The sequence below is a fragment of the Nannospalax galili genome, unplaced genomic scaffold (genome assembly GCF_000622305.1).
Source record: "Nannospalax galili isolate Female #2095 unplaced genomic scaffold, S.galili_v1.0 scaffold23, whole genome shotgun sequence".
NCBI lineage: Eukaryota > Metazoa > Chordata > Mammalia > Rodentia > Spalacidae > Nannospalax > Nannospalax galili.
The window spans coordinates 560,806-581,827 of record NW_008350771.1 but is presented as its reverse complement, the minus strand read 5'-3'; positions in this window follow the sequence as shown (position 1 = coordinate 581,827).

Here is a 21,022-nt window from a genome sequence, read left to right as displayed (position 1 = left end):
AATCATGAAATTGGCAGGTGGATGGCTAGAAATAGAAAATGTTATACTAAGGGAAGTAACACAGACAGAGAAAAACAAATGACATATGTTCTCCCTCATATGTGGCTCCTAGCACCAAATCCTTTTAAATTCCAGGTCCTTTTAATAAGGATGCTATACATTCTGCATGAAATAACTACCATCATCATGACTTCAGCTGAGCCTGATTGCTCAGTCACAATTGGGCTTGCTGATGGTTATGCTCATTCATTAAAGGAGTGCCAAGCAGGGTTGCTGGACCCTCACCTGAGCATCCAGCCACTCTTCCCAGCCAACTAGTCCAGTCTTGGAAGACAAAAGAAAAATGGGGAAGACCCCAATAGAGGGATGCTTTTGGAAGCCCTTGTCAAGATACTCCAATGGACTCTCATATGAACATTTGAAAATTGCCCTGTTCTGACTTTTTTCTAGTTTCCTGTCTAGAACTTGGAATGCTAATTACTCTTTCCTTGACTTCTCCTTCACATTGCCTATTCACCAATCAAAGTTTCTTCTCCCCTTAGAGACAAGAGTTATGCAATTTGGGAGTCTTTTAGATAGACCCACTGAAGGGGTACTCCAACTGCCTCACCCTGCATCCCCCGTTTAGCAAGGAAGAAGCCAGAGTGGTCTGTGTCCTCATTCCCTATTGGCAATTTGGGTAACCCCTTCAGAGGATGGCGTGATAAGAATAGGAGGTAAGAATTGACTAGAGGGTGTGGATTTGATCAAAACACCTTATATGCATGTATGGAATTCTCAATAAAGTTTTTGTAAAAATTAAAAAAAAAGTTTTAAAGTGAAGCCATGGACCTGCAGGTCAAAAGCACATGCAATCATTCAGGGAATATTGACGAAAACACAAGTCTGGGAAAGGAGTGGAAGAAATATTCAAAATTCAAAAATAAAGTGGGTGTGGATTTGATCAAAACACCTTATATGCATGTATGGAATTCTCAATAAAGTTTTTGTAAAAATTAAAAAAAAAGTTTTAAAGTGAAGCCATGGACCTGCAGGTCAAAAGTACATGCAATCATTCAGGGAATATTGACGAAAACACAAGTCTGAGAAAGGAGTGGAAGAAATATTCAAAATTCAACAGGGTTAGGGCTGTAGCTTAGTGGTAGAGTGTGTGCCTAGCACTCACAAGGACACAGGTTCAAACCTCAGCACTACCAAAGGGGGAAAAAGTAAATAAAAGAAAATGCCGTATCGTAGAGTTCAGCTGCTAAAGTGCTTGCCTTGTAAGCATAAGGACCCGAGTTTAGTCCCAACACCCACCTAAAAAATGCCAGGTGCGGTGCTGGAGAAATGACTCAGTGGTTAAGAGCACATGCTGCTCTTTCAGAGGACTCAAGTTTGGTTCCTAGCACCCACATCAGGCAGTTCACATCTGCCTGTAACCAGCTCTAAGTGGAGCCACTAGCCTCCACAGGCACCTGCACTCAAGTGCATGCACCCCTCTCCCTACACATACATAATTAAAAATAATAAAGAAAGAAAAGCTAGGTGTGATGGTGTTTGCAATTCCAACTTTCAGGGTACAGAAACAGGAGGATCCCAGCCAGCCCAGCAGGAGTTGGTGAGTTCTAGCCTAATGAGAGCTGGCCTCAAAAGGCAAGTTGGGAGCCCTCCACTCTTTGGAACTCCCCAGAGTCCTGCCAGATATCTGACTGAGACCTCTCAGTCATTCCATCCAGACTTGAGACTCAGGATCAGTTCACATTCCTACGGGAAACCTCTTCCAGGCTCCTTGACCAAGCCACCACGTAGCTGGCTAGGTGCTTAGTTGGTTAAGGTGTTCGCTGCTAAGCCTGACAACCTGAGTTTGAGCCCTAGAACTTACATGGCTCTCAAAAGTTGTCCTCTGACCTCCACTCATGTACTGTGGAATGTGTGCATGTGAGTACATGCATGCATAAATAAGGTAACAATCACAAGCTTGGTTAAATTACTATAGATAAAAAATAAAAGAGCCCTTTGGAATTTGCCAAGCTTTAGCCTGCTCCCCACCATGCTCTTTCCAGTTAACTGCCCAACATGGCCAGGAGACCCAGGTAGACTGTGTCCCCTGCCATCATCCCAAAGCCCTGCCACCTTCATCTCCTCCTCCCTCTCCATCCTTTTGCGATTTTCCAGATCGCACCCAATCCAATTCTCACCAAGGACTCCTCTAACTGCTGGGAGACCCTGCCCCCTCCCTCCCTCTCTTCAGACTCACCAGATCCTTGCCAGTATCTGACTGAGATCTCCCAGTTGTTCCATCTGGCTTTGAGACCCAAGACCAGTCCATATTTCCAGGGGAAAAGTGTTCCAAGCTCCTCAATCAAACTATGGTTTAGCAGTAGTAGTAAAGGAGAAGACCTAGCATCGAGTGTGTGGTCTAAGTACCAGGCAAACAGAAGAAACCAACATCCCAAACCTGCTGTGAATTAGCCCCTCCTGAACATTATTCCTTTTCTAAAACAATTTGACTTGAGCAAAAGAGAAAGAAAATCTCAAACAACAAACTAATTCCAAACGTACAAATTCTAATGTAGAAATAAACATACACACAACACTCACACACACACACACACATACACACACACACGCACACACACGCACACACAAATGTCTCCTCCAAACAATACAAATCCCACGGTAATGGACTCTAATGAAAATGACCTGGCAAAACTTGCAGACAAAGAATTCTAAAGAATGATTATAGCTATGGTCAAGCAACTCAGAGAAATAAGGAAATGAGAAATAAGGACGTCAGTCCAAGTAACGCAAACAGAGCTCAAACTGAAATGATGCCAGACACGAAAAACTCAACAAGCCAAATAAAAACTTAAGTGGGAAGCCTCACTAACAGAATGGATCGTGTTGAAAACAGAGAATTAGGGATGGAAGACAAAGTAGAGGAATTGGAGCACTTGGCAAAGGTCAATGGAAAATTTAAAATTGAAAAATTTAAATGGAAAATTAAAAAAAATATGAAAAGACTATGGGAGGGTTTTGGGACACCATGAAAAGACCTAACCTTCAAATTATGGGCACAGTAGGAGAATACCAGAGTGAACACACAGAAAATATCTTCAGTAAAATCATAGAAGAAAATTTCCCAAACCTAGAGAAAGAGATGCCCATCCAGGTACAGGAGGCCTTCATAACAAATAGGACCAGAAAAGAAATTCTCCATGATATAGTATAGTTAAAACACTAAAAACTCAGAATAAAGAAAGAGTATTGAAAGCTGCAAGAAAGAAAGGTCAAGTCACATGTAAAAGCAGATCCAACAGAATAACATCTGATTATTCGACAGAAATCTTTAAAGCCAGAAGGACCCGGAAAGATGTGTTCCAATTCCTGAAAGACTATAACTGTCACTCCAGACAATTAGAGCCTCCCAGCAAAACGTGTGCATTAAAACTGGAGAGGGGTTGGAGAGATGGCTCAGCAGTTAAGAGCACTGGATGTTCTTGCAGAAGAGCTAGGTTCAAATTCCAGCACCCACATGGTGGCTAACAACTCTAACTCCAGTTCCAAGGGATCTGACATCTTCTCTGTCCTCCATGGGCACTACATGACATGGGTGCACTTACATACATGAAGTTATAACACTCAAGCACATAAAAACAATAAAAATACATTAAAAATAGGAGAAAAAATTTCCATGATAAAAACAAATTAAAGGAATTTATGCCTACAAAGCAGCTCTGCTGGGGCTGGAGAGATGGCTCAGTGGTTAAGGGCACTGACTGCTCTTGCAGAGGACCTGGGTTTGATTCCCAGCACCCACATGGCAGCTACAAATCGTCCTTAACTCCAGTTCCAGGGGAATCCGAAGCTCTCTTTTGACCGCTGTGGCATTGCACGACATGGGTGCACTCACATACATGCAGGCAATACACTCATACACATAAAATAAAGATAATAAATAAAATATTTAAAAAAGAAGCTTTACTGAAGATACCACAGGGATATTTCAACCTGAACAGAAGGATACAAGCACTCGAGAGGTCACAGGGAACAAATAAACCATGCCAAAACAATAAAAGAGATGTATGAAAACTGTACAAACTATCAGGAATTAGTGCACATCTGTCAGTAATAACTGAATAGTAATAGCTTCAAGTCTGTCAACAAAGAGACATAGACTAACAGGTTAGATTAGAAAATAAGATCCCTTTTTGCTCCCTCCAAGAAACACATGCCATTGGCAATGGTAGACGTCACCTTAAGGCAAAAGGATAGATGGAAAATGTATTCTAAGCAAACAGAACTAAGAAAAAAGCAGTTGTGGATATTCTAATATTTGAAAAAAGACTTTAAATTAAAGCTAGTCAGAAGAGACAAAGAAGAACACTTCATCTTATTAAAGGAAAAGTCCACCAATAGGATATTAAAATCCTAAACATATGCCACCCAAACACAGGGGCACACAATTTCATGAAATCTAAAACCACAGATTAATCACAATGATCCTGACTTCAGTACCCCACTCTCACTGGTAGACAGGTCATCATGAAAAAATTTAAGTGAAATTCAGGAGTTAAATGACATCATAAGTCAAACGGATCTAGCAGAGAGCTCCAGAATATTTCACCCAAACATTTTTCTCAACAGCCCATGGAGTTTTCTCCAACATTGACCATGTATTAGGACTCAAAGCAAGTCTCAACAAATATAGGAAAATAGAAACATTCTGAATTGTATCTGACCACAAAGGAATAAAGCCAGCTGTACCAACTGCAACAGAAACTACAGAAAGTATACAAACTCAGGCAAACTAAGCAGCACACTGTTAAATGAAAATTGGTCAAGAGAGAAATCCGAAAGGAAATAAAAGAATTCCTAGAATTGAATGAAAATGAAAACACAACATTCCAAAATCTGTGGGATGCATGAAGGTAGTCTTAAGAGGAAAGTTCATAGCACTAAGTGCCTACATCAGAAAATTAGAGTCATCTCATATTAATAACTTAATGATGTGCCTGAAGGTCTTGGAAAACTAAGAACAAGCAACACCTAAAAAGAGTAGACAGGGAGCTGGAGAGATGGCTCAGCAGTTAAGAACACTGGTTGTTCTTGCAGAAGACCCAGGTTCGAATCCCAGCACCCACATGGCAGCTAACAACTGTCCAAAGCTCCAGTTCCAGGGGATCTGATGGCTTCTTCTGTCCTCCTTGGGCATTGCACATCACGGGTACACTTATCTACATGCAGGCAATACACTCATACATATAAAATAAAAATAATAAATAAAATATTTAAAAAAAGAGTAGGTAGGAAAAGACAAACAAAATCAGGGCTGAGATTAACAAAACAGAAACAAATAAAAATACGAGGGATCAATGAAACAAAGAGTTGGCTCTTTGGAAAAATTAACAAAGTTGACAGAATTCTAGCCAAATTAACCAAAAGAAAGAGAAGGCCTAGATTAATAAAATCAGAGATAGAAAGGGAAATGTTACAACATACCCTGGGGAAATTCAGAAAATCATAATGAAATACTTTAAAAAATCTGTATTCCACTAAACTAGAAAATATAAAAGAAATGGATGATTTCTAGATAAGTAGTCTGTGAAAGTTAAATCAAGATGAAATAAATAATTTACATAGGACCATAATAACCAATCAGATAGAAGCAGTAATTAAAAGTCTCCCAAATAGAAAGAGCACAAGACAAGATGGATTTAGTGCAGAATTCTACCAGACTTTCAAAAAAGAACTAACACCAATACTTCTCAAATTATTCTGTGTGGCACTTACTCTGTGATGCCACATTACAGCTATGCCTTAGTAAAAACAGCCCAATTCTTAGCATTCATTTTAAGGCCAAGAGTGAACCTGACCTGCTGAGAGGCCATTCCTTCAGAAGTCTCTTAGAACTGTGCTCTCCAACAGAAGGCTTGCTCATCCTTCTATTGAGGAAGGATAACCAGCATGAAATGGGGAGGTAAAAGTCAGACCCTTATCAGAGAATTTTGACCTTTCTGATCCTAGAATTAGAATACTATACACACACAACCACAAATAGATGGCTGCTGCAAGGCTTTTGATATTCCCCATATACACACACTCATTTGTGTCTTATTCTAGGTTCAGGAAAAGGAAGAGTCATGAGGGATTAAAACCATATTCCCAGGTCACAAGAGGAGCACATGGTTCAGTGAGCTTGTCTACATTATACACAAGATAAGAAAAGTTTTTGGTTGCAAAGTTAGATAAAAGACGTTTGTTCAGAGCATATCCATACTGTAAAATTCATTCTCCAATTCTGTAAAATAGAAAAGAAGGAACATTTCCAAACTTTTTCTGCAAAACCAGTATTTCTCTGATACCAAAATCACACAAAGACACAACAAAAAAGAAAACCATAAGCCAATCTTCCTGATGAACAAAGACCCAAAAATTCTCAAGAAATTACTTGCAACTGAATTCAAGTACACATAAAACAGAGAATCCACCATGATCAAGTTAGTTTCATCTCCGAGATGCAGGGATGGTTCAGCATACATGGATTTATAAATGCAACCCATCACAGAAATAGCTTCAAAGACAAAAGTCACATAATTACCTCATTAGATATAGTTAGGTATAGAAAAGTCTGACAAAATCCAATATCCCTTTATGATAAAAGTCATGGAGAATCTAGGGATACAGGGGACATATATCAATGTAATAAGGGCAACATACAGCAAGCCTACAGTCAACATCATGCTAAATAGAGAACTCAAAGCATTTTCACTAAAATCAGGAACAAGATAAGGATGTCCACTTTCTCCATTCTTGTTCAATATGGTTCTTGGAGTTTTAGCTGGAGCAGTAAGACAAGTGAAGGAGATAAAGGGGATACAAACTGGAAAGGAAGAAGTCAAAGTATCACTATTTGCAGATGATATGATTCTATACATAAAGGACCCTAAAGACTCCACCTCCAGAAAACTCTTAGAACTGATAAACACATTCAGCAAAGTAGCAGGACACAAAATTAGCACACAAAACTCAGTGGCCTTCCTGTATACCAACAACACACATACTGAGAAAGAAACCATGGAAACCACCCCATTCACAATAGCCTAAAAAATCTTAGAATAAATCCAACCAAGGAAGTGAAAGACTTGCATCATAAAAATTTTAAGACATTGAAGAAATTGACTAAGATACCAGAAGATGGAAAGACCTTCCATGCTCATGGATCAGAAGGATATTGTGAAAATGGCCATTCTACCAAAAGCAATCTACAGATTCAACACAATCGCCATTAAAATTCCAAAACAGTTCTTCACAGAAATTGAAAAAAACCCTCAAATTTCCTATGGAAACGCAAAAACCCCAGGATAGCCATAAAACCTTGAATAATAAAAGAAGGGCTTGAGGCTTCATCACCCCGATTTCAAATTATACTGTTGAGCTATATATAGTAATCAAAACAGTATGGTGCGGGCATAAAACAGACAAAATGATCAGTGGGACAGATTTGAGGACCCATAGTTAGGCCCACTCAGTTACCACCACCCGACTTTTGACAAAGAGGCCAAAAATACACATCGGAGAAAAGATAGCATCGTCAACAAATGGTGCTGCTCAAACTGGATAGCTACATGTAGAAGAATGAAAGCGGATGCCTATCTCTCACTCTGTACAAAACTTAACTCTAAATAGATCAAAGACAATATAATCAATATAAGATGCGATACCCTAAATCTGATAGAGTGGAAAGTAGGGAATAGACTGGGAATCAACTTACAGATACAGGAAAGCACTTTCTGAACAGGACCCTATAGTGCAGGCATTAAGACCAACAATTGACAGATGGGACCTCAAGAAACTAAAAAGATGTGCAGCAAAGGACACCATCATTAGAGTGAAAAGGCAGCCTTCAAATGGGGGATAATCTTTACTAGGTATACATCTGACAGAGGGTCAGTATCTAGAATATACAAAGAACTAAAATAACTAAACACAAAAACCTTCAAAAATTGGGGCAAGGAACTAAACAAAGCTCTTAAGATGAAACACAAATGGCTGAGAAATATTTCTTTTAAAGTTTCAACATCTTTAGCTATCAAGGAAATGTAAATTAAAATTACTTTGAAGTTTCATCTTACTCCACTTAGAATGGCTAATATAAAAAAACAAAAAAAATGATGACAAATGCTGGTAAGGATGTGGGGAAAGGGGAGCACTTATTCACTGTGTGGGAGTGCAAATGGTACAGTCACTGTGGAAATCAATGTGGAGTTTCTTCAAAAAGCTAGAAATAGATTCAGCTATACCATTCTTGGACATATACCCAAAAGACTCTATATTCTAGCTGGGCGTGGTGGCGCACGCCTTTAATGCCAGCACTTGGGAGGCAGAGGCAGGCGGATCTCTGTGAATTCAAGGCCAGCCTGATCTACATAGTGAGTTCCAGGACAGCTGGGGCTACAGGGAGACCCCGTATCAAAAAGACAAAAAAAAATGCCTTAGAGAAACAGCCTAAAACAAAAAAAAAAAAAAAAAAAAAGGCTATCCTACTTGCTTATCCAAGTTCATTGCTGCTCTGTTTACAATAGCCAGGAAATGGAAACAACCTAGATGTCCATCAACTGATGGGTAATGAAAATCTGGTACATTTACACAATGGAGTTTTATTCAGCTGTTAAGAAAAATGTATGAAATTTACAGGTAAATGGATGGAACTAGAAACAATCATCCCGAGTGAGGTAAATCAGACCCCCCAAAATAAATGTTGCATATTCTTTCTCTCATTTGTGGATGTTAGTTTTGAATCTTTAGGTTTTTATGTTTCAACTGGAAAATCCATAAAGGTTAGGGAACTAGTTAGGGGCCATGGGTGGGGCTTCCCGGAAATGAGAGCAAATGTAATTATGTAAAGGGAGAGAGGGGAATAATGGAATAGGAAGGGTTAAATGGGGTGGGGACTGGAAGGCAGGGTAGAGGTGGGAGCATGGGGAGTAATAATTAATACTAAAAGCCTTTTGAAAAAAGTTTACATGGAAACTTTCAATATAAAAAGAATTTTAAATGAAGTTATCCTATAATGGGGGGAGGCGCGGCAATGCCCCTACCAGATACCACAGGCTAGCAAATAAAAATCCCAAATGCCAGGAATGGCGTCCCCCTTTTGGAGTTGTTGGCTAGGGAGGTCCCATAGACTATCAAATGATTCTGGCTATTGCTGTCACTCTTGCTTGCCTTTCAGAACTTATTGGTAAGACCCTACTGCTGATATCACATATGTGAGTTGTAGAACAAACATGGAGAAATCCAGCTGGTACTGACATCGAAGCTCCATCTCTACTGCCTAGCTTTCATATACTGGAAGATGCTATGTGTGCTACCAGAAGAGAAAAGTAATCATCAACCTTACCCAGCTGTGAACCCTGTGAGCTACAATTGTAATAGGGAACCTTCTTGACCATAGCTATGCCATGTTAAAGTTTAGGCTGACTCTAGTCTCTGAAATTATCAGGAGTTGGCCCAGGGTATGGGAACACATGTCAGCTGGACCCCAGTTGTCTTGGGAACAGGTCAGACTGTCCTAGAGTGCACCTGCTAACTACAGATTTATGGCTTTTGTAGGTTATGCTTGGCTTGCTTCTGAAAAATAGTAATTGCTACTTACTTAAGAGAATAGAAATTGTTAAGGGGACTCTCCACCTGTAAGCTTGGGAACTTAAGCTTTTTACCCCTGCTTATGGTTTCTCTGCATAAAAGCTTACTTTTAGAGATGGCTTGGTGCTACACACTTGGGTTCCCAACACCCTTGTGTAGTAGCCCTGGCCAGTAACAACTTTCATTCAGCAAAACTTTGTCTGAATGGTCTTCTCTAGTGAAACACCCCACAACACAATAATGACTGGCTTGGCAAGACTGGCCAATGGGTGCAACAATGGCTTGAATATTATGAGAGTAACCAACCACTTTCCTATTGGATTTAAGGCCAGCTTCATAAGGTGAAGCCCATAATCGGCACTGTTAGTGCCAAGAATCTGTGGCTAGACAGGTCATAGGCTGTAGGGGAAAAACTACTATTATTATCTTGCTAAATGGACATAGTACTAAACTGACTCATAGTGACTTATTGTTATACCCATAGATTAGTGCATCTTTCAATTCTCACTAGAGAATTTCTTCATCCAGTAGATGGTGATTAACAGAGATCCACAACCGGTCAGTGCGCAAAGAATAAGAGACTGCAGAGTGTGTGGCCCTAAATGAACACCTATATCACATCCTCTTGTCTCAAGGTTCAGGGGTCATGGTGGAAGAGGGAGTGGAATGACCATAAAAGCCAGAGGTGGTAGATAAATACAAGAGGCTGTGTTTTCCAGAGAGCAGGGCAGTTGAACACATGATCCTCAGCACTTTCTGAACACGTGAATCCACAGCACTGGCGACAGCATGCATAAAGCCTATGCAAGCCCAAGCCAGACCAACCCCAGCATGAATGGGAGAGGTAGCAAGAACTCCCACCCTAGCTGAGAAACTACTGGCAATTGATAGCTGCTGGGAGGTAGGGAGTCAGTTTTCTTTAAGGTTGTGATGTAAGTTGACTATACTCCAGGGGATGGACTCACATCCAAGAGCATTTGGAGAACACAAATTAGACTTGATAGACTTAAAAAAAAATAGGGGCTGGAGAGATGGCTCAGCAGTTAAGAGCACTGACTGCTCTTGCAGAGGACCTGGGTTCAATTCCCAGCACCCACATGGCGGCTACAAACAGTCCTTAACTCCAGTTCCAGGGGAATCCGAAGCTCTCTTCTGACATCCAAGGCATTGCACGACACGTGTGCACTCACGTACATGCAAGTAATACACTCATACACATAAAATAAAAATAATAAATAAAATACTAAAAAATAAAAATAATAGAGGACAGGAAATGAGGGGGAAGGAGGGAGGTGGGACTAGATCTGAGAGGAGATGAGGAGGGGATCGGAATACAATCAAAATACATTGTATGAAATTCTCAGAGAATCAATAAAACATAAAAGAAGGTACATATCTCCTTAGGAATGGCACCCAAGGCTACTTTTGGCTTTCATATGCCACACATATCCATTAATTCATACAAACATACATCTACATGCACATATGTACATACACACACACACGTCAAGTTACCCATGTGGGGGGAAAGTCAGGGGGGAAAGTCAGGTGCATCCAAACGTCTTGGTAACATCAGAGGACAGGGGAACCAGACTGTGGAGTTCAGAGGGAAGGAAAGACAATTCCATTTTTTTTTTTTTTTATCCAATCAGGCTGTCTTCCAATAAAAAGGTAACAGAGACATTTTCAAGTCGACGGAGCTGTGTTTGATTCCCAGCACTCACACGGTGGTTAACAACCATCCATAACTCCAGTTCCAGGGGATCTGACGCCCTCTTCTGACCTCCATGGGCATTGCATGACTCGGGTGCATGCAGGTGAAACACTCACACTCATAAAAAATGTAAAACAACTCTACTAACAAAATTTAAAACAGAGGAAAGGAAAGGCAAAAACTAAAAGGGAAAAGAAAAATGAAGGGAGGAAGGATGAAGAAAGGAAGAAAATGGAGGGGGGGAGACAGGTGAGGAGGGGGCTGAGAGCCAGTTCTCCTTCTCTGCAGCTTCTGCCCTGCATTGCTGTTAGACCTGTGCTTCTAGAACGCTAGGGGATGTTTTCAACCCAACACAATAATAACAATGCTGTAAGGTGCAGCACTGGTCTGCTAACTTCCCAGCCTTTATTTCCAGGGAGGCTGTACTGTATTAATCAGTGTTCTCTAGAGGCACAGAGCAGATAGAATGCACATGTATTAAAGAGGGATTTATTACATTGGCTTACACGTTAAGGTCTGAGTAGTTCAACAATGGCTGTCTTACACTGGAGAAGCTGAGGCTCAGTTGCTGCTCAGTCTGCAGGGCTGAAGAGCTGGAGGATTCCTAGAGACCTGCAGCTGAGTTCATATTGGCTTGAGAAGCTGGGGTAGGATGTCAGCAGCAACAGAAGCAGCCACAGGGCAGATGAACTTACCACTGAGATGCTAAGGCAAGAAAGCAAAAAGCAAAAGCTTTTCTCTCAGGTCTGGTTCTACACTTGAAGGTGACACCCACATTCAGGGTGCGTCTTCCGACTTCAATTAGTCTAAACAAGAAAATCCCTCCTGGTGTGCCAGAGGCTTGTTTCCTAGTAGATTCCAGATCCAGTCAAGTTGCTAACCAACTAACCAAGATTAGACATCACAAGTACATTTGGTCTTTTTTTTTTTTTTTCCATAATGTCTGGCTAGGTATCCCAAACTGGCCTCAGGCTGTCTGTGTGGCCAAGGATGGCTTTCGGCTGATTGTGCAGCCAAGGCTGACCTCCAGTTCATTATTAGGCCTCCTGTCCCAGGCTCCTCAGCTATGTGTCGCCGTGCCTAAATTAAGTGTCTTTTATCTTTAACTGTGAAAGTATTTTAGGAAAAAATTCTTTGTGAAGTAACACCTATTTGAAGTTAATATTTATTTGTTTCACGTAGATGTTCATTTATTCTGTTGAATGGAGTAAAATTATATTTAGTAGTTTAAAATGAAGAACAGCACGTGTAATTTCGTTTTTTTTTTTCACCAATAGTGTTATGCACATAAAGTACCTTTGGGAATAATTATTTACCAGTGCTTGAATATTTTATGCAATATATTTACCATTTTTATAATGTCAATTTTTTTTTCTTTTTTCTTTTATTTTGATCAGGTTACGGCTTGTCCAGGAAAATCAAAATTGATGATCAACAAAGTAGATACTGGGAGATATCTTCACACAAGATACAGGAAGAAGGCTGACCAGATGGCTCAGTGGGTAAAGGTGCTTGCCACCAAGCCTGATGTGAATTAGGTTACCAATGTGAGTTTGATTACCAGGACACACATAGTAGTAGGAATAATGTGTGTGAGTTGACTGCTTGTTACAATATGGAGTGCAAGTGCGGCCTTCTATGTAATCCAGAACACAGAAGTGCTCCATCCATCCCTCCTCTATCAGTGGCCCCCACCTTCATCCTTGACAACCTGGAATGGGGCATGGGACCTACTCAGTTGATGGCATAGCAGTCTCTTCGGGTCTAGACTGTTGCTACTTATAGAAACAGGCTCCTCCCACCCATCCCTCTGCAGATCCAGTTATATTACCCAACCCCCACTTGCTGGAACTCTGATACCCTCTTGCTCTCAGCCCATCAGAGAGGTTGCATCTCTTGCTTAAGCTCACATAAACTTCCACGTTGATGAGTTGGGCTTCCGAGCCTAAGAGGTTAGTTAGCATCAAAGACCAACATCCTAAGCAGCCCCCACCTGTCTTTCTCTTTCTCAACTTTGTCCTTATGCTAGAGAAACCTGGACTGTGAGGGTTTGGGGACTGAGTATCTGGAGATGGGTTCAAGCTCTGGTTTATCCCTGTAATGGCTGTGTGACCTTGGATGAGTCACCTGCAGTCTGTGGGCTGTCCTTCCTCCTTGCCCTGTGTCTTAGTTTGTTCTTCATTGCTGTGACAAAACACTCTGACCAGTACCAACTTCGGGAGGAAAGGGCTTATTTGTCTTACATCTCCCAGGTCGCACGCAGCTCATCAGGGAGCCCAAGGTAGGAACTCAGGGCAGGAACCTGGAGGCAGGAGCTGGAGCACAGGCCATGGAGGAATGCTGCTTACAGGCTTGCTCCCTTGGCCCCTGCTCAGCCTGCTTTCTTATGCAACACAGGCCCACCTGCCCAGGGGTGGGACCACCCACAGTGGGCTGGGCCCTCCCACATCACTCATCAAGAAGATGCCCTTCAGACATGGCCACAGGCCAGTCCAATAGAGGCAATTCCCCGACTGAGGCTCCCTCAACCCAGGTGTGTCAAGTTGACACTAAAGCTATCCAGCACACCCTGTTTCCTGCCTGGAACCATAGGAGGTTTAGGTGGATAGGCAAACGTTTTATGGAACTGAGAGATTACTGAATGTCATTATATGTATGAGGGCCTCCTGTTCTCAGTCTGCCAGGGGCTCCTCAGAAATTGCAACTGCTTCTCCCTTTTCCTGGCACTGTCTTTCAGAGTTAAATTCGCTGCAGGTGAGGAGCTATGGCTGATGATTGATAGGTTTCTTTCTCTTGCCATTCCTCCCACTGCTTGCTGTCTCGGCATCTTGACTTCTAAGCAAGAAAAACCCATCCTGCTTCTGAGAGAGCCAAGCCTTCTGGGGCCCCCAGGTTCCTCAGGACCCCAGCATATCAGAGTGGGGCTCCTGAGTGCCACTGGGCTCAATGTTCACTGTTGGGATGGGAAACTGAGGCCCGAGGGTAAATAATAGTAATAATAATATCACAATGTCTGTGTCAATACTTCCAGTTATAGATGATTCGAAGAAAGTTCACATCAGACTAACTCAGCACAAAAGGGAGGTATTACCCGAGGTGACTGAAAATTCAGATGACTTCAGGAATGGCTTGATCAAGGTTTGTATTTCCATCCTGGGATCAGCCCTGGTTTTGCTTCATTGGCTCTATCCTTTGACACCATGGTGACAAGATGCTTATAGCAGCCTTTTTGTCTGCTCAGGTTCAATTTTAGAGGCAGAGACTGTGTCCCTCTCCTATGTGTTCCACTGCACCTGGTTGCTGTCATGGGCCTGTGACTGTCACTGAGGCAGCAAGGATAGCCAAGTTCATGTGACACCCCAGTGATCTAGGGCTAGAGAGAAGCCTCACTCAGACCTCCCAACTGATGTGGAGAGGGCTCCCCACATCAAGGGCTGTGGTTGAAGAAGGTCACAGGCACTGGGGAGGTCACAGTCTACTGGGGCTGATGGACAGTCTGCCTGGAACAATGGTGTAGACAGTAGCCACTGCTCTGAGCCTTTGGATATGAGTCACTTGTCTCTGTCTTCCCTGAGGCAAGGAAGGCTATGGCAACGGTGCAAATCCCCTGGAGCAGGGGGTGCAAATCCCATTGCTGAACTGGTTGCAAGTGTGGACAGTCAGGGAACACTAGGAACACAGCCGTGCACTGTCCACTAGCAGGCTGAGCAGCTGGGGTATGCATCCTCTGGGCCTCATCTGTGCTGGCCTGGCTGTCTTGTTTGCCTGGCTTGCAGGCTGGGGACAGCGCCAGATGGAGGGTCACAGGCCCTGGCTCTGGGATAGGGCGTGCTGCGGGGGGGGGGGGGGGGGGGCAGACCCATCACAGTATCTGCTACTGTATATAACTGACAGAGGGAGGGTCTGTCTCCTCCATTCTCCTCCTGCCTCACACCCATCCTCAAGGAGGAGAAGCTGGCCAGAAATGGGAGTCCACACTGGCGACTGGACAGGATCACTGTGCCCCAAGGCCATGATGCTACAGAGCCAGGGCCCTAGATGAACTTTCACTTCCATCCTGCCACAGCTCATGGTACGGATGTGGGATGGACCTTCCCCCTCTTTCCCGCCTCACTCTACAACCTGCTGGCTGGGTGAGTTAGGTGCCAGGCTGCCCCTCAGCCCCTGGCTCCCACTTCTTGCTCCTCCTTCCCCCTGGGGTCAGGCACAGGCGAACCTATGTCAGTGCTCACACGGAACAAAGTGAGTGGCTCCAACTAAGCTTTGTACCTTCCAGACCTGCATAGAGAAGGATGGGGCGATGAGTCTTTGAATACTTTCAAGTGTGCTTGAAAATTCCAGTGGATTGTGAACCTCAAAAGAATGAGAACCACATTAACCTGGGCAGGGCTGGCACTGCCCCTCGGCTCCCATGTTCCAGACTACAGGAAACTGGAGAAGTAGGGGTTCAGCAAGGGTATGGTGATCTTGTCCAAGCTACCCCCCACTTCCCCCTGCAGGTCTGACCCTGGGGAGGGAGGTTAATGGGATCCTGAGGCTGGTGAAAGGGAAATTACTTCTGTTCTTCTCTCTTTTCCCTCTGCGGCCTGGGTCACCTTGTTCTCACTCATGGATTGGGCCAGACTTGGGGGGGGGGGCTCTTAATTTCAAAGTCCTTTTAACTTTTCCAGGTCAGGATGTTATTGCTTTGGCCAAAGGCCACTTGAAGATTTACAGAGCAAAGTGTAGGCACAACACGGTCTTTAGAGTGCACTTCAGGGTTCCGACAGGACATATGGTTCTGAATTAGTGGCTTCCTCAGAGCTGGGCTTCTATGCTGGGACCCACACTGCAGACAGGTGTGCGGCCACCAGATCTGATGTCCCTTCCCAGGTTCACTTTCAGCACAGTCCCAGCCGAAGTCACTGCCCAAGAACCTTGTGGTTGTGGAGCCTGGCAGAGCAGGAGGCAGGATGGGCAGCTTGGAGCCTATCTCCTTCCTTGAGGACAAAGCCAAACTTCTGCCTCAGTATCCTTACTAATGGGTAAGGAGAATGATGTACACTTGTGTGGTGCTGCGAGGGTCATGTGAGGTGATGCAGATGATGGTGTGTGCCTGGCACAAAGTCAGCTTTCATTATTTAGAGGCCTTGAGATTGGGGTTCTAGAACTTTCCATCAGACTCTAGTCTTTTGGTAGTAGAAAGTTAAGAGACAAACAAGCATTAAATTTCTACCTCTCACTGAATTGCACCCCGAACCTGGAGGCCCGAACTGGATTGAAGGGCAACCCTAATGGAGCAAAGTAGAGTCACTGGTCTGACCTGACTGGCTGGCGATGAGGTTCCTATGGTTGGGTCAAAGCCTGTGAGGATAGAACAGCAGCTGTGGACAGTGATGAAGCCCTACTGGGATCAGATGTGTCACATGCACAGGAGGACTCTGGATTTCTTCCCAAAGCTGAGGCTGAGTCTCACAGCCCAGGTCCCACATGCCCCTGGTCAGCTGTTTGGGAGATTCAACAAGGTGCTGTCTGTGTCCTTGGCTGTAGGGCGAGGCCCAGCGGAGAGACAGGGAGCCATGGGTAGGAGCCCAGACTAGAGCCTGGACACGCTCTTCCCCTGGAGCCTCACTGCTCCCCATGGATGGGCTAAGGGGTTCAGAGCCAGCTGAGGGTAAACACGGCATGGATGCATCCCAGCTTCACAGAGATGGAGAGAGTATAGGTGAGAATCTGGGAAGGAGGGTAAGGAGATGAGCAGGGAACTTCAACAGATGCTGAGCAAGTCAGAGTTGGGGAGGTATTAGATACTCAGTCCCTGGGTTTGAGTGTGAACCATCTTCCTCAGGCTCTTGTTCTGAATGTTCCTGCCCCGGTTGGGGCACCATTTTGAAAGCTACAGAGCTGTTAGGAGATGGGGCCTCGTTGGAGGAAGTAGTCACTAGGAAAGGGCCTTTGAGGGTTATATCAACTTCTGGTTCTGGCCTGAACTCTGTCCTTCCTGGCTGGCTGCCATGTGAACCAACTCCCATCTCAAGCTCCTGGTAATGAGGACTGAGTGCTCACTACCTCACCTGCCCCCACCATGATGGACTGAGACCCTCGGAAACTGTGAACCAAAATACATCCTTCCTCCCTCAACTTCCTTCTGTCAGGGATTTCCTCACAGCCAGGAGCAAGTGGGAGGGGGTGGGAACCTGTGTATTAGTGAGCCCATTCCTCTATTCTGCTGCATGTGCTGCTGGTCAGGCTTTGGGGACCCTGAGGTGTCTTCTCAGGCCCTGGGAAGGTGGTGACTGATGGGGGCTGGAGGACATAGACAAGGGGACAGCAGGTGATGGTGTAGGGGATGGGAGCTCATGAGGTGGGGTGAACAACGCTCTACAGAAAATGTAGCATGAGGCAGCTGCTGTTCAAGACTGGCAGAGTTGGGGGAACTGGTTTCTGGGTAACATCTTAACAAGGATTTTATTTTGAATGGTTCAGGCTGGAGGGGGAAGAGTCTGTGGCTGCTCTGAGCAACAGTATGTGGTCACAGTGGCACTGTGAGGGTCTCCCCTTCCCATCTTTCTCCCTTTTCTGTCTCCAGGGACACTTGCTCTGGGTTAGCCCCAGGGTATCCAGTTGTGAAGAAGCCTAAAGGTCACAGGAGAGACTGCTTAGCCTGTGAGGTGCCCACCAACCTGAGCAGTGACTGGTGGTGGCATTTTGAATTTTGCAGCCCCCAACAGAGCTGATGGGAGAAGAGCTGAGGGGCCATGTGGCATGAGAACCGAGGCTGTGCACCTGCCGTCTGTTTGCCAGCCACTGGCTGAAGCATGACACCAAGACATAAGCTGTGCTCCATGGGTCGGCCTCCAGCCAGTCCTTAGGATGCTGCCTGGTTCCAGGTTTGGATATGCCACCCTACAAGTGACCTTGGTCAAATGACTTCTTCAGTCCTCTTTAAAATGGAGATCAGGACTCATCAAACCCCATCTCTAGCTGAGATAGTCTGACGATGGCAGCTTAGCAGGATGCTGGTATTAGCTCTGACTCACAAGCACCAACTTGGTTTTCACCCCGGAGGGCTCGGCTTGGCTCACATCAGGAGCAAAGTGAACCAAGATATGTGTGTGATGGGGATATGAGGGGAAAGAATGTGGGGAGACTGTAACTGATGAAGTCCCTTCTTGGTGATGTGACTTAAGTGATCATGAGGCAATCAGAGCAGAGGTAAGAGAGTTGCCTGATGCTCTGGGAGAGCTGGCTCTGGGCAGATGACCTGATTCTGGGCAGACTTGATTCCAGGCTGTGTCCCTAGCTCTGCCTCCATCTGAGCCCAGCCAGCCCACTCCACACAGTGGCCTCAGAAATGAACTGTTTCCCTAGTGGCCCAAATGACAAACATATGCTTGGAAAGCGCTGTTCAAACAGCATTACTGGAACCTTTTTGTCACCAGAGTTGGCGTCATACAGCAGACATCTGCAAAGGGGACAATTATAATTAATTAGACCTTCCTCAGGTTCCTGACACATGGTCTGTCAGTAGGAGCTGCCAAGTCCTTTCAGAGCTGCCTGTGGAGTTTGTGTGTGGGAGTGAGAGGATAGGGGGTTGGATGAACTGCCGACTGTGTAACCCTTTCCTGAGGAAGCTCAGGTGCTCTTTGGCTCCCCTGAGATCCCTATGTGTTCAGCTCCATTGGAGAAGGGGGCATTGCTAATCTCTACACCTCTGAGAACGGCGGTGGGCAGGTGAATGGGATGCTCAGGATGACAACCATCAGTTCCATGATGGTGATGATGATGATGGTGATGATAGTGATGATGATGATGACTGTGACGATAGTTGTACTTGTTAATTTTAACCATCAACTTGCACAATCTAGAGCCACCTAGGAAGAGAGTTTTAATGAATTAGCTAGATCAGATTGGCCTGTGAAATGGATGTCTGTGGGGGATTGTCTTGATTATTAATTGATGTAGAAGACATAGCCTGTTGTAGGTGGCACCAATCCCTAGGCAGGGGTCATGGTTCAGGTCATGACCCCACAAGGGATTATGTAACTGAACGTGGGGGGGTTGTAAGAAATTTGGCAACAGTAAAATGTTTACAAACATGCAACAATCAAAGATTAGTTCAAAATCAAATACCTGGTGCATCTGGGGTGTTCCTGCAGCCATGGCCCGTGCTGCATTGTACAACTTCACATGTGAGTGCTTTGCACTGGGCATGCTGCCATGACAGGTCAACCAATGCTGCCTGAAACGCCTCAGTTCAGGCTTGGGACTATCATACGCTGTGAACTGCGGTGTTTTTACTGTGCATGCAAAGCCTCCTGCTTTGTAGAGAAACATAGTTTAATTACAGAAAACAAAGACAACATTTTCCATTCCTCAGCCCGTAAGCATTGCATTAATGGACTGAATTGTGTTAAAATGCTTGATGTTAAAAAGTGTTGTTTAAGTTGCTGACTTGGGTTTCATAAAGGAAAACTACCAAATAAATTTTGTCTCAGATTAGGACAGAATTTCCAATAATTCCTGAAATGGCCCTAAACATCCTTCTGTCATTTTGTATCACATATTTATGCAAAGCAAAGTCCTTAGCATTGGTGATTCCAAGATGAAAACAGCAATCAAGTCTGAAGGGCTGAAGATGCTGCATATCCTGCAGTACCAAGTATTCAGCCAAGATCGAATGCTTTATGTAACAAATGCACACACCCATCTCTCTATCATGCAAACTTGATTCTGTCTTTAATAAGAGGTAAAATTATAAGCATACCAAAGGATGTTTTGGGCTGGAGAGATGGCTCAGTGGTTAAGAACACTGGTTGTTCTTACAGAAGACCTGGGTTCGAATCCCAGCACTCACATGGCAACTAACTGCAGTTCCAGGGGATCAGATGGCCTCTTCTGTTCTCGTGGGCATTGCACGACACAGGTGCACTTACCTACAGGCAGGCAATACACTCATACACATAAAAATAATAAAATATTTTAAAAAATTAAAAAAGAATGTTTTATGATAAGAAATACACTTCTTTTTGATTTATTATCATCCAGCAAATGTTTGATTTACTGCCTGTTTTATACACCTGTACACCAGGGTTACTGAAAATTTCTTGGGCAAAGAGAGTGGTGATTGACAACTTTCTACAAGAGTGGGTCAGTCATTTATGTCTCTGTCATCGCTCCCCACTTCTTTGTGGGCTCTGTGAGAAGGAGACAGTCTCTTCTGTCCCCTGCTGTGTTTTGAGGTCTAGACAGTGTCTGGTTTGTAGGAGCCACTCGCTCAGTGATGGAAGGTGGGAGGGTGGGAGGGTGGGTGAGTCAAAGAGAATTATAGACTAGAGGAATTCAAATATTTGTCTATATTCCTCACCTCAGGTTGGGTGACAACTCTCCTGGGGATACTTCCATGATCATCATCATGTGTAGGCCCACGAGGAAGCATGGGCTGAGCTGCTGAGTCTGGGGCGGCCTGGTGTTTGGACAGTAGCCTCTCGGGGCAATAAAGAAGTGCTCACAGACTGAAAGCTGAAGCTGTGTCCCCCAGCAGGGCTCAGCCCAGCTCTTTTACCGAACCACTGTGTGATGTACAGCAGTCACCCATCAGCCTCTGAAGGCAATAGGAGGCAAAGGATGGGGGTGGTGCTTTGAACTAGTGCCTGGGGCTCCGGGAGGCGAAGGGGTCCCCATCCATCCATCCCAGCC